The sequence below is a fragment of the Nannobrachium achirus genome (genome assembly GCF_963921795.1).
Source record: "Nannobrachium achirus genome assembly, chromosome: 15".
Taxonomy (NCBI): Eukaryota; Metazoa; Chordata; class Actinopteri; order Myctophiformes; family Myctophidae; genus Nannobrachium; species Nannobrachium achirus.
The window spans coordinates 60,902,302-60,914,910 of NC_137822.1; the positions used below are offsets into that span (position 1 = coordinate 60,902,302).

General features: G+C 41.3%; 1 long non-coding RNA gene across 1 annotated transcript; it reads left to right on the plus strand.

Annotated features, from left to right (window-relative positions):
* Window positions 1-1,780: 1,780 nt before the first annotated feature.
* On the plus strand, window positions 1,781-2,801 carry LOC308299244. The gene is made up of 3 exons (XR_013962755.1): window positions 1,781-1,918; window positions 2,033-2,159; window positions 2,738-2,801. It is a non-coding gene; the product is annotated as an uncharacterized lncRNA (long non-coding RNA).
* The last annotated feature ends 9,808 nt before the right edge of the window (window positions 2,802-12,609 follow it).

A 12,609-nucleotide genomic window follows, 5' to 3' on the forward strand; every position in this document is an offset into this window, starting at 1 on the left:
TGGCCAATGTTTGACCAGTTTGTATTTAGTGTTGTTTACTTTTGATGTTAGATCTTATAGTGGAGCCACTGACACCAGCCAGACAAAATGACACACATCTGACACTCAAAGGAGGCATGTGCTTGATCCATCATCATTTGTCAGATCATTTAATTTAATTTCTGGAATCAAATTGGTTTAATTAATTGATAACGTGTGTGTGTGTGTGTGTGTGTGTGTGTGTGTGTGTGTGTGTGTGTGTGTGTGTGTGTGTGTGTGTGTGTGTGTGTGTGTGTGTGTGTGTGTGTGTGTGTGTGTGTGTGTGTGTGTGTGTGTGTGTGTGTGTGTGTGTGTGTGTGTGTGCATGCACACTGTAGGAAGAGTCCTTCAAGGCGTGTTAAAGAGGACTACGCAAATCACTGCCTTGTTTCCATACCTGGCCGATCCCTAGGGCACTTTGGGCTATGTAAGTACATAATACAAGTCTAACTTCCTTACTCCTCACTCCTGGAATTGCCCGAAAAGACAAGAGTGAGATTTCAACTAAATTTCAACAAATTTTCTATATGCTGACCCCAACAAGTTGATCGCCACAGATGTCAGACCTGCGGGCATGTGTTTAGTTTTTTAAGGAGAAAAAATAAAACACGTTATTGTTTTTTAGGAGCAGTATTACAATCCAGTAGATGGGAGTGGGTTTCTTGCATGGAGAGTGAAAACACTTCAAAACGAAGCCTCAGAGGGACAAAAGAAGAGAAGAAACACTCAGCCACTGACAGGTATGTGATTTTGATTATAGTTAGAATTTCACATGTTAAATAATTTTTTAATGTGCATAGGCCTATAGTGCATTTTTGCTACTGTGGTGGGCATCGCAAGGGGGTCCAGTAAAAAGACAAGTGGCCCTCTGGTGTAAGGGGTAAAAACTGTCTTAACGTTTTTGAGAAACTAAACCCAACATCACATTGTAGCAAATCGCGTGGGTGCCCACTAGGCCACTTGTTCCCAAGCAGTGGGTCGGGATCCATATGTGGGTCGCAGACAAATTTTTTAACGTCCCTTATATTTGTATAAAAAAGTAGTTAGTGAAAATGGCCTAAACTAGTGAAAACAGCAGAACTACAAGCTCACAATGCGTCGCACCGCATTGTGAGCTTGTAGATCTGCTGTTTTCACTAGCTTGGGTCCTGGGCATAATTTCTCTTGAGCTAATAGTTTGGGAACCACTGCTCCAAGCCATGGCCCATTGGTCAGAACTAGTCCCAAGTCCCAACATACCTTTCTCCTAACCCCTACAAGTACATACCTTTCTCCTAACCCCAACAAGTTGATCGTCACAGATATCAGACCTGTTGACCTTGATTTTAGCAATTCTCCAGACAAGGGCATGTGTTTAGTTTTTTAAGGAGAAAAAATAAAACACGTTCTTGTTTTTTAGGAGCAGTATTACAATCCAGTAGATGGGAGTGGGTTTCTTCAGCTAACGACAGAAACCCAGTGTCTTGAGGGCATCGCACTGATGATGGTCAAGGAGAAGATGAAACAGACCTTCACCCATTGCCAAACAATGGTTCATGACCCAGTGAAGTCCTCTGAAATATTCACCACCTTTACAAGATTTCTTGACATTGCAGGAATGGTATGTCGCTCTTTAACTGTCTTGCCTTAAAGTCAAACTGAAATGAAAAATGACTTTAAACAGATCACATCCCTGGTCATAGGGTGAACCCATTAAAATGTATGCCATGTTGTCTGTATTCCATCCTGTCTGCAGATACAGGATTTCAGTCTGATGTTTGGTGATGACATCGCTGCAGAAGTGGCCTACTTACTCACTACATGCAGTAAGTCCTTGAACAAAGCTGTGGACTCGCCCAGACAGGCGACCATGTAGATCTGCTTCATAATGCTGAATCCACAACAGAAGAACTGGAAAATGGTACGCTGGAATTAAAGGAATAATACTAATGGAAGAGGGGATGGTTTTGAAACCAAAATGTAAACAGATTTTAGTAAAAATGTCTTTGTTTCCCCCCCACCCTTGTATTTTCAGGATGGGACAGTGAGATGTCCTCCATCTTGCCTTATCCACCACATGCCACCCTCACCTCAAGGCCGCAACGAGACCAGGAAAGCTCTCAGCCCGACAAGCCATTGACCACCTTTTGAAGTTTATCTAGGTAAGGTTACAGTTCAATTAAAGTTTTTAAGATGGCTCACTGTACTGTCCCTAATATTCACCCTTAAAACTATACTTTTCTGAAATTATGCGATGACCATGCTCATCTGTAATCAGCGACTGATATGTGTCTGCTTCTAAATCTAAATACTGAATGAAGAAATTCAAAAACTGTCCTGGGTGTTCCCAAAAGCCTGATTAGATGCTAACATGACAAAAAGTAATTTTGAAATTGGAATATCTCTTTAAGTTACTCTAGACCCCCCGGTGTGTTGTTATAAATATCCCCTACCCTGGCTGGGTCACCCACCATTCACAAAAAATGAAGCATAGTGTTGCAGTTAATTCTGTCAGCTCATTTCTTTGTCTCACTTGAAACTTTACATTTTCTGTCTACTGGAGAGATGGGGAGAGAAGGTTGCCGTTGAACATGACAATCCCTGCTACTGAGAAAATAAATATTCCATAGCAATGGCATAGCAATGACTGTTATCAGAATATAGCGCTATTTAACACTTATTTGTACTCAACCTTTGAATATGTTGGGATTGTCATAATATTTGTTCCTCTTCATTCCAGGCATTGAACACCTGCAAGCTCTACAGGGACTTGTTGAGATGGTTGGGGACATGGAGATGGCAGATCCAATGTGAAAAGTTTAGGTGTTGGCCATTGAGGTGCAAGAGCTATATCCAGGCATGTATAAATGTATAATGGATTTTACATTTTTGATGGTACGATTATAGTCCAGGTAAAAATTTGGGAGGTAGACGAACATGTTCAATATACATTTCACACTACAGTGAGAAGATTAACTATCTTAACTATATCCCATACTACGCTTTGTGATCTGTTAGAGCTAGAAAGTTAAGTTTCCTTTAGGCCTGCTTTACACTGGCAGTCAAATCCAGCCTAAATCAGATCTGAGTCACATTCAGATTGGAATCCGATTGGCTTAAATGGTCACATGGAACCAATCAGATTCCAACCCGGATGTGACACAGATCTGATTCAGGCTGGGTTTGGCTGCCAGTGTAAACCAGGCCTAATTAGATCACACAATGGTCTGTTTCCATGGTCCACTTGAAGAGCAGAAACTTTGTGAAATGTGTTATTCATGGAATCTTTGTTCACTGGCTGTGGACTCTGTGTTCTCGTTCGAACAGGTAGCCATTCACCACAGTGCTAAGAAGGACTGCAGTCGCCTGTTCCACCAGCTGTTTGACAAATTCCTCACGACTGAAGAACTGGAAGGATGCAGTTGTCACAGGGAGGCATGGTGTTGTTCCAGAGCTCGAGGGCAAACATATGCTGGACCCCACCAAAGTGGAAAAGATTCAAAGTAAGTTTATCTTACACTTACACGTTTTGTAAAGTATATTCAGATATACAGTATGATGTCACCATTGCATTGGTTATATGTGGGAAATAATGTGTCTGACACATTGTGCAGTAGTTAGTAAAGAAATGCTGCCCAGCTTCAACATGATGTTGCAGTGGTGAGAGTCTCTCCCAGTCTAGTCAAATACTTTTTAATGTAATATTGTAACATCCCCCACTGACTGAGCAAAGGACCGAACATGGGGAAAACTAGCCCCATATAGAACCTCACTCTCCGCTGCATACCGTTGTGCTCCTCGAGATGAGGTCCTAAGCGGATATCCCTGGGCTGCTGTAGAATGCCTCCACGCCGAGGTAGAGGTTCTATCCAAAAAGTAAAGGTAGTTCCATGCTCCCAGAGTATGATTTTCCATCCTGCGGTGCATAACAGTATGCAGCAGAGGTTCTATGGGCTAGGGGAAAACATGTTTAATGTGCTATTATAGCTAATTTCATCTTCTCTGTCTCCAATCTTACGGTATAGCACCGGAGCTGGATGGAAGGCAGTATCGGTGGAAACATCAAGACTGGTTGGACAACGCTGAGGTGATTCACAGCAAGGGGAAGAGCAGGCTGTTCTTCCTGAGAAGACTGCGATCGTTTTGCCACCAAACAGTTTTTTTTTTATTAATGTGGAATAACGTGCTGGGGAGGAACAACTGAGCGAGTGACACCTTCAACTCAACAGACTGGTGAGGAAGGTGGGCTCCGTTGTTGGGTTCTCCTTGTAGGGGGTGGAGGATTAATTGGCCAGGATGCAAATGGCTAGGACGCTGGATATCCTCCCACCCCCTCCACCTTCCTTGGATAGACAGAGGATCCGATAGATTCATCTACCCAGGACGGAGATGTGAGAGACTGGGAAAGTCCTTTGTGAATGTTATACAATGAGAGACACAGCGGTCGTTTGGACAACTGTAACTTAACTGGAATAATTGTTACTGACTGTTCCTGTGCGGCTTTGCTGGGAGTCCAGCCCATGTCACTTCTACTTTTTTGCACTGACCAATGGACATTTTGCATTCTCTGTAAGTATGTGCCTGTATGATAATTACTGCCCCCACACACACACACACACACACACACACACACACACACACACACACACACACACACACACACACACACACACACACACACACACACAATGTGTGGCCATTAATGTGCCAGGCTACAGCAGTCGATATGTCGTCAGTTCAGTTTTCAAATGGAACATACAGTATCAGTGTCAGTTGAGTTCTGCTTGTATGTGAATAAATGCTAATAATGACTTCAAGATTGTGTGTTTTATTTTGTATTCCTGTAGGTATATATAGAGAGTATGGTATGTGTATCATTTAACACATACATGTACATATATGTTGTGCATATATGTGCATATATTCTACATATATATGTGTACATACCAGTCAAAGGTTTGGACACAGCTTCTCAAACACACATTGAATAGAAGCTGTCCAAACCTTTGACTGGTAGGCTATGTGCATATATCTTGCGACCATAATAAACATGTGTGCATATATACATATATGTACATATATGTTTATATGCACACATATATGACATATGACATATAGGCGGCCATTTTTTTTACATGTGGCATATATGTTAGACATATATGCATGCATATATTAAAAACATATATGTTCATATATTTTTCTTCCGTGTGGGTTATGGGGGCAAGAAGTGTTACTGTAAATAGCAATAAAGAAACTGCTGGCTTATTGTGTCTAAAAAGTCATATTTAGCCACTTGTACGCATGCCCCCATGCGTACGCATGCCCCACATTTTAGCACGGTAAACGCGATAAAACAATAGAACGAAGCAAATGAAAACATTTTAGCACTCACTTTTTCTTTTCTCTAATTACAATCTAAAATATGAACCCTTGTTGTAAAAAAAACAAAGTTGTCCTTTAAAGGGGAGTACTACCCATTTTCTAAAGATTTGTTTTTTGGGCTTTGATGCCTTTATTTGATAGGACAGTACACGACAGGAAATGGGGGAAGAGATGGGGAGCGACATCCGGCAAAGGTCGTCTATTTTCTAATTTAGGCTAGATCAGATCTCAGTTGGTAGGCGGTCGCCTAGTCCGCCTAACACTGCGTACACACCAGTTTGTAGAAATGGCTTGAAAAGTGATTATGATTATGTCATCACGGTGTACATTACGAGCCAAACCTCAAAATCAATCCTGCAGTTTTAGGCAACACAGAAGGGAGGGGGGTCAATGTTGAAAATGGTTGGTTCTCCCCTTTAAACGAGAGAGAGAGAGAGAGAGAGAGAGAGAGAGAGAGAGAGAGAGAGAGAGAGAGATCAACAGGGAAGCTGTATGGATCCTAAATAAGTGACTTCTTTGATGATGGAATCTTTTCAATCTCTATCTGTACACACCATTTTAACCCCCCCCCCCCCCCCTCCCCTCCCCTCCCCTCCCTCTCTTTCTCTCTCTCTCAGGAGTGAAGTCCCAGCCTTCTCAGACCAAGGTCTTCTCCTGTTCTGAGAGTCCACACACCCTCACATCTCAGGTCTTCCTCCATAAACACAACGACCTCTACTGCCAAATGCAGAGGAATGGACACATCAACCCAGCAGCCTGTGAGAAAACCACCAGCTCAACAACCAGCCAGAAACGAGGAGACACTGATGGACCGAGATCCTCTGGTCATCATCAATATAAGCAACCTGAAGAACTCGAGGCGTACATAAACTTCCTGAATCATCAACCAAATAAAGAGAAGCATTTCCACTGTGAACACTGTGACAAGAAATTCCGTTCGCCATCTGACCTGAAGAGACATCAGCGTATCCACACTGGAGAAAAACGTTTCAAGTGTAATCATTGTAACAAGAGTTTCGCTAAGTCATGTTCCCTGAAGAAACACTTAGACACATTTAAGTACTAAAGTCAATGACTTGTCTTGAGTCAGGTCTCGAGTCTGAATTGTCACTAGTGGCGTTTCCATAAAGCCACTTTTTGCGCATTAACGGCTTATTCGCAAAATGTTTTTATGGAAACACTTGCGAATAAACTTTCATTATCCGCAAAAAAAGTTATCCGCTTGGCGGAGGAGGATTTTGAGCCTTTATCGAATATACTAAATGCGCATAAGTGAATGGAAACGGGTCAGACAATAAATGCAAATAGATTATGACGTTCTAGGTCCATTTCCCCTGCCGCTTTACGTCCATGGTATAGCGTTAGTCCACAAAACAAACCGGTTGTTTGTTACACACGGAGTGACACGGACCGTGTGTAAATTCCTCCCGTTTTCACCTCCCGGAGTCAAGCCATCGGTGGCGAACCCTTCCTCATCACACAGTGTTGCGTGCCTGAAGTGCCCAATCTACAAGCTCACAGCAGCTCACATCCACGTCTCCGCGTCGCGTTGTGAGCTTGCAGATCTGCCACCTGACTTTCCAGAGGACGCTGAAACTTGCAGGATGAGCACTGTGCAGCGACGCAACCGTGGTTTTCCCGGTGAACAAGTAGCTTTATGTATTGAGAGGAACTCTTGCCAATTTCGTAAGAGACTCGTCGTCAATTGTAATATATTTAAAAGTTATTTGGGGCCATGATGATGACTGATAACCCCTTCTTCCCACTACTAGACAGCGACCGAGTCACAGCAGTCAGACGTGCAGACGGTGCAGTGCTCAGGTTCGGTCTGAAAAAAATCAGCCCGATCAACTCTTGCGACCGTCGCTAATTCGGATGACACCCGCAAATGGAAACATGCTAAATTCGCTTTGTCTTAATGCGTATTTCTGATAATTCGCTTCCCTAATTCGAATACGTTTATGGAAACAGTGTTATTTCAATACAGTGTAATGAAATAATTATATCATACCCATATTATGAGGAGCTCTGTGATTTTATTACATTATGAGTTTGTTTTACATTATGAGCCATTATTACATTATGAGTTGCTACAAGGCTAAGGTTCACACCCGCATCCTGGTGGCCCCAGAGCTGAAGAAGATCCAAGTCCTGGGCACTGGGGTGTTTGACACACTGCATAAGTTGGGGAAAGCTTTTATTTATGAGAACTATCAAGTACTATTATTTGTATTTACATTTTATTCAGATCAAACAGTATCAGTAATAATAAGGGCTGTATAAGTAAGATGTTAATCTAGCGTTCTTATCTACACATACGGTCTGAGAATAATCGTTTATAAGATCAAAATCGATCATCAAAATGTAAAAAAAAAAGACGAAAAAAACACTGAAACTTTTTCACTGGACGAGTTTCATCCTACCGATAATAGCACAGCATGACCAACCAACGTACAGTCAGCCAGTCTTTTATACTGGATGGCTGGTCAGACCACAATAACCAACTTCTCCCAGTGAGCAGCACATTAGTTTTCTAAGTGCAGTTTGTCGGCTCTAAACAGACGTCCTCCAAGCCCACTGATACACCCAGACTTAGGTTGTCCACAGGTTGAACTTTAGTTTGCATATATTTGACTTATCTTCAAAGTGCATTGGTACAAACTAGGGATGTTAATCGACACATTATTTGCGAATCGAGGCGTCGCGGCCGAAAATCGACGCGTCGATCGACTTTTTTCACTCCCCCCCTGCTATATTAATACTAAGCTGCAGCTGAGAGGAGACCACAACGGCGCATTACTTTAAGCAACACAACTTGCAGCAGCACCCACCAGAACTTGCAACAAAACCCTAATAATAATTATAATAAACAATTGCTCTTCCTTGCGTTAGTATGGAGTCTGTTCTCTAGAGACTAGAAGCGGAGTGACAAAGTCCATGGAACCGTTCCGTTGTGGGAGCGCTGGGAGGCTCTCTCCATTCCGACAGTGGAGATTCAGATTCAGATTCAGATTTCTTTATTAACCATTGTGTAATACACATAGGAATTTGCTTTGGCATACTACATTTTTGCATTCAAATCAATTTTTTCACATATAACGTAAACAAAAACAAACAAACACAAAAACACCGACAGAACGCAACACGTAGTCACCACAGCAGCCATGGTCGGCGCTATCTTGGAGAACCTGCGCAACAATTTCGGGCGGTCAAACAAAAAAACACAAACAAAAAACAACAAACATACAGGTTGACAAACAAAACAAACAGGTTGACAAACAAAAACAAACAAGAACACAGGAGGGGAAAAAAGAAAAGGCATAATGTGGAAGGGGGGGGGGGGGGGGGGTTTGCCTGTACGAACAGATAGGGGCAGTGTGCATGGGGGGGGGGTGAAAGGCGGGTGAGTGGTTGTGAGTGTGCGTGCGTGTAAGTTTGAGTCATGTTTATGTTTGCGTGAGTCTGTGTAGAGGCTTCCAGATAGCAGCCTAGGTCAGAATGTCTTTTCCGCTGGTGTCAGTGCGATAATTGTCTCTCCCGCGATGTCAGGGCTATGAGACATCCTTGGCTGGAACAGTCCAGAAGACACAACAACAGGTGTTTGAGGGTGGGAGGGTGGGAAGCGCACTTCAACACAGTTCCTGAGAGATGCACCCGCTCAGGCTGGCACTCCAGAATAGTGTATAAAATGTGGAACTTTGTTTGGTCTGCCTCGCTGGCTCGTTCTCCCTCCCCGACCGCGTCCACGGGTGTGTCGCATTAACGGCGATTAGTGTATTTATTTTGTGTTGTGTTTTATTGTCAATCTTGACAAAATCACTGCACACGAGGCGACGTTGCCATTAAATAAGCGAGCTTTCGTGTCAAGCATGCATGCAAAGGCAGGAGGTGAACAACACATCCAGTCAGCACGCACTGCTATGACGCGGCACACGAACAGACCAGCAGTGTTTCTCAACCAGTAGTCCGTGGACCTGACCAGCGAATCATTGCTCTGTGACTTTGAAATAAAAAATAAAAATACGGCCATCACCTCATCATCAGGCCTATGTTCCGGGCCCTATAGCTGTCAATCAGCCAGGCCTGGGAGAGGCGTGCCCTTGGTGCCCAAAATCATAATTAACCAATATCAAACTAATACAACTAATAATGCCAAATATACTAAATAATCACAAATTATGATAATGAAAATAATAACTGATCTAACAAACACAGGCAGTGCAATGGCTTCTACAAGTATTTTGCAAAACAGGTACAGGAAATTACAGTTTAATACAAGGTCTGCTAAGAGGATTTAAAATCCACGAAAGACTATGGCTTGTGGCTCTACATAGAGCTTTAACCTTTTTCACAAAATGATTGTAATTTTAACCATAACATTACCTCACATCACCTTTCATTAACATTAATTTTAACGTTATTATACATTATAAACAGAAGGCAGTGAAAGAACGTTTGCTTTTCACTCGGAATACAAACAGAACCACATGGACCCGTACAGGTCCATTTGAGTCCATTGGCTTGATTTATTGAATATTTTATTTATTCAAAAATTAAGAACGGTACAAGCATAGTCAAAAAGAAGGGGAAAAAGTACATTCACCGAGGCAAGGTAATCCCATATAAACTAGGCCTATGTGCATGCTTAAGTGGCAAGGAGTGTTGGGGTGCACCGTCCTAGGTAAAACAAGGGATGTTCAAAATGATACATCTCTGCTTACCTTGTACAATACGGTTATACTACCATATCTGTCCTACTGTTTGGAGGTGTGGGGAAATACTTACAGTAATAACCTTCATCCATTATCCATAATACAAGAGAGCAATAAGAATAGTACACAAGGTAGAGTTTTATGAGCATACAAATCTATTTTTGAGGTCTTGTACATTGAAGCTTGCTGACTTAGTTGATTTCAAAACTGCTCAACTAATGTTTAAGGCAAGTAATAAACTATTTCCCGCGAACATTCTGGAAATACATTTTAAACAACCAAGTGCTCAGACCACTCGAAAGAGTATGTGCATTTCAGTTTGTGGAGTAAAGATTTGGAACAGTTTGACAGAAGAGATTAAACACAGTAATATTCTCTTACAATTAAAAAAAAAATACTCAAATCCAATATCCTGGCTAAATACAGTAAAACATTGTCTTTTTATTGTTTTTTTTTTTTTGTTTTGTTTTGTTTTTATTTTTACCCTTTATATTATAGTGACAACATAGATAATACTCTAACTACTTATACTATACTATAACAGTATAAAAGTCAAATCACATTATGTTTATTAATTAGTTATTAATGGCATTAGCTTCATAGGGATTTTAGATCCCTCAAATGGTAAAAGAAAATGATAATAAAAAAATACATTTGGGGTTTTCATTTAAGTTTTATTTAATTTTCCATTCTCTTTAGAAGGTGAACTTGTATACTCTTATAACATATTACTGTATCTTAAACCATGCATATGTAGGATAGGCATTCTTTGATTTACTATTGTTGGTTTTACGCACATTTTCCTTTATTTGCATGTTCTTTATATGGTGAACCTGTACACTCCTTTAACATATTACTGCATCTTAAACATGCAGGACAGGCACTCTTTGATTTGTTATTATGCTGATGTATTTGGGGCTTGTAATTACAGTTTCTTTTTATTTACATTCTCTTTATATGGTAAATTTGAACACTTGTAACATATGAATGTATTTTGTATGTATTTTTCATTTATAGCTTCAGCCTATTCCTTTTGATCACCTTAAACAGTGATTGTGCTTTTGTGGATTTATGACTTGTATAAAGGTATGCTTGTAGTACTGTGAGTTGATAAAATAAAATAAAATAAATTAAGCAGATCTACAAGGGCAATGTGTGCATAGCGTTGAATATTATATATTTCCATAGAGTGCTACAGAGTTGATGTATTTATTGTATGTAGGCCAACCCAGAATTTATGCCCATCATGAGCTCCCTCAACAGATGTCTAGTTTAAAGATGGGGTTCCATGATTTCTTCTCCCCCCCAAAACATGATCATCAGTTATTATGATAATACTAGGAGGAAGACTTGTTTTTGTTTTTTTTTCTTCTTTTTTTTTTACAGAAAGTGTTACAAGAGGTCGCCAGAGTGCCAGACATTTCTGTATAGGCCTTCACTCTAGCTTCAGTCGACACAGGCAGTAGTGGCTTGTGATTTCACTGCAGCCACTGTTATGGATGACGAGAGGAGGAAGTTAGCTAACAGTTAGCTATTAGCTTCTTTATTTTTTAGAAGCCCGATCTGAAGCTATTTTAGTCGCAAAAAGACTTTGTCTCTGCACTGGGAACACAGTTCAGAGAAAAAGGTCTCGAAAGATGTGAGTTTGTATTGGAGTGGGCGGCGCGGTGCGGCAGCGTTGCGCGACTACGGGCCGATGTAAACAGAATCGCGGCCCCGGCCATGGATGGAAAATTAGACTTCGTTGAGGCCTCCGATTAATTAATTCATTTTATTAAATATCCCGGACTAGTACGTAGGGTTGCCAACTCCCAGAGTTTCAAATACGGGACACTTGCTAATGAAAAATGTGTCAGCTAAGCCGCCGCCGAAAAATCTGGTATTTTTGGTTATAAAGTTGGCTAAAACTGGTATTTTCCTATATTAAAACATATTTTTCCTTTCACAATATTAATTTGGGTGTCTTTGGGCCACCTAACCTAAAATCATGTGTAGTCCTATATTGTATTTCTCTCAATTTTCCAAAACATATAGCCTAGGTCTACCTGGTTATCATCTGCCCACTCTCTGGTTACCCAACACTAGTTTAATCATATTGGCATACAGTAATAACCATTAGGTTTTAAAAACAAAATCAACGCATGCTTATGTTATTTCACATACCAGCCTGTCTGGGGTCGCTTTAGTTGGCAGACAAGACTACTGTAGTGTTCCCAGGTATACCATCCCATGGCTTATTTTCTGCTTGCTTGCCTGCTTTTTCACCTTGTTGTTTAGGCTATCACCTATCATGGATTCATGTCTAATCTGTTTGTACACAATCTTCTGTCACACGTTTTTTTGGAGCTGTGTGGAACACAAGCTCCCTATACGTGGCCGTGTGTGTAGGTATGTGGGTATGTGGGTGGGTGGGTCTGTGGGTCTGTATGTAGCCTGTATGTAGTAACCCTGGGTGACCAGAGAGGTGCTGTTGAGTCTAGCCTGCCCTGAGCATCAACTGCAATACACACACACACAC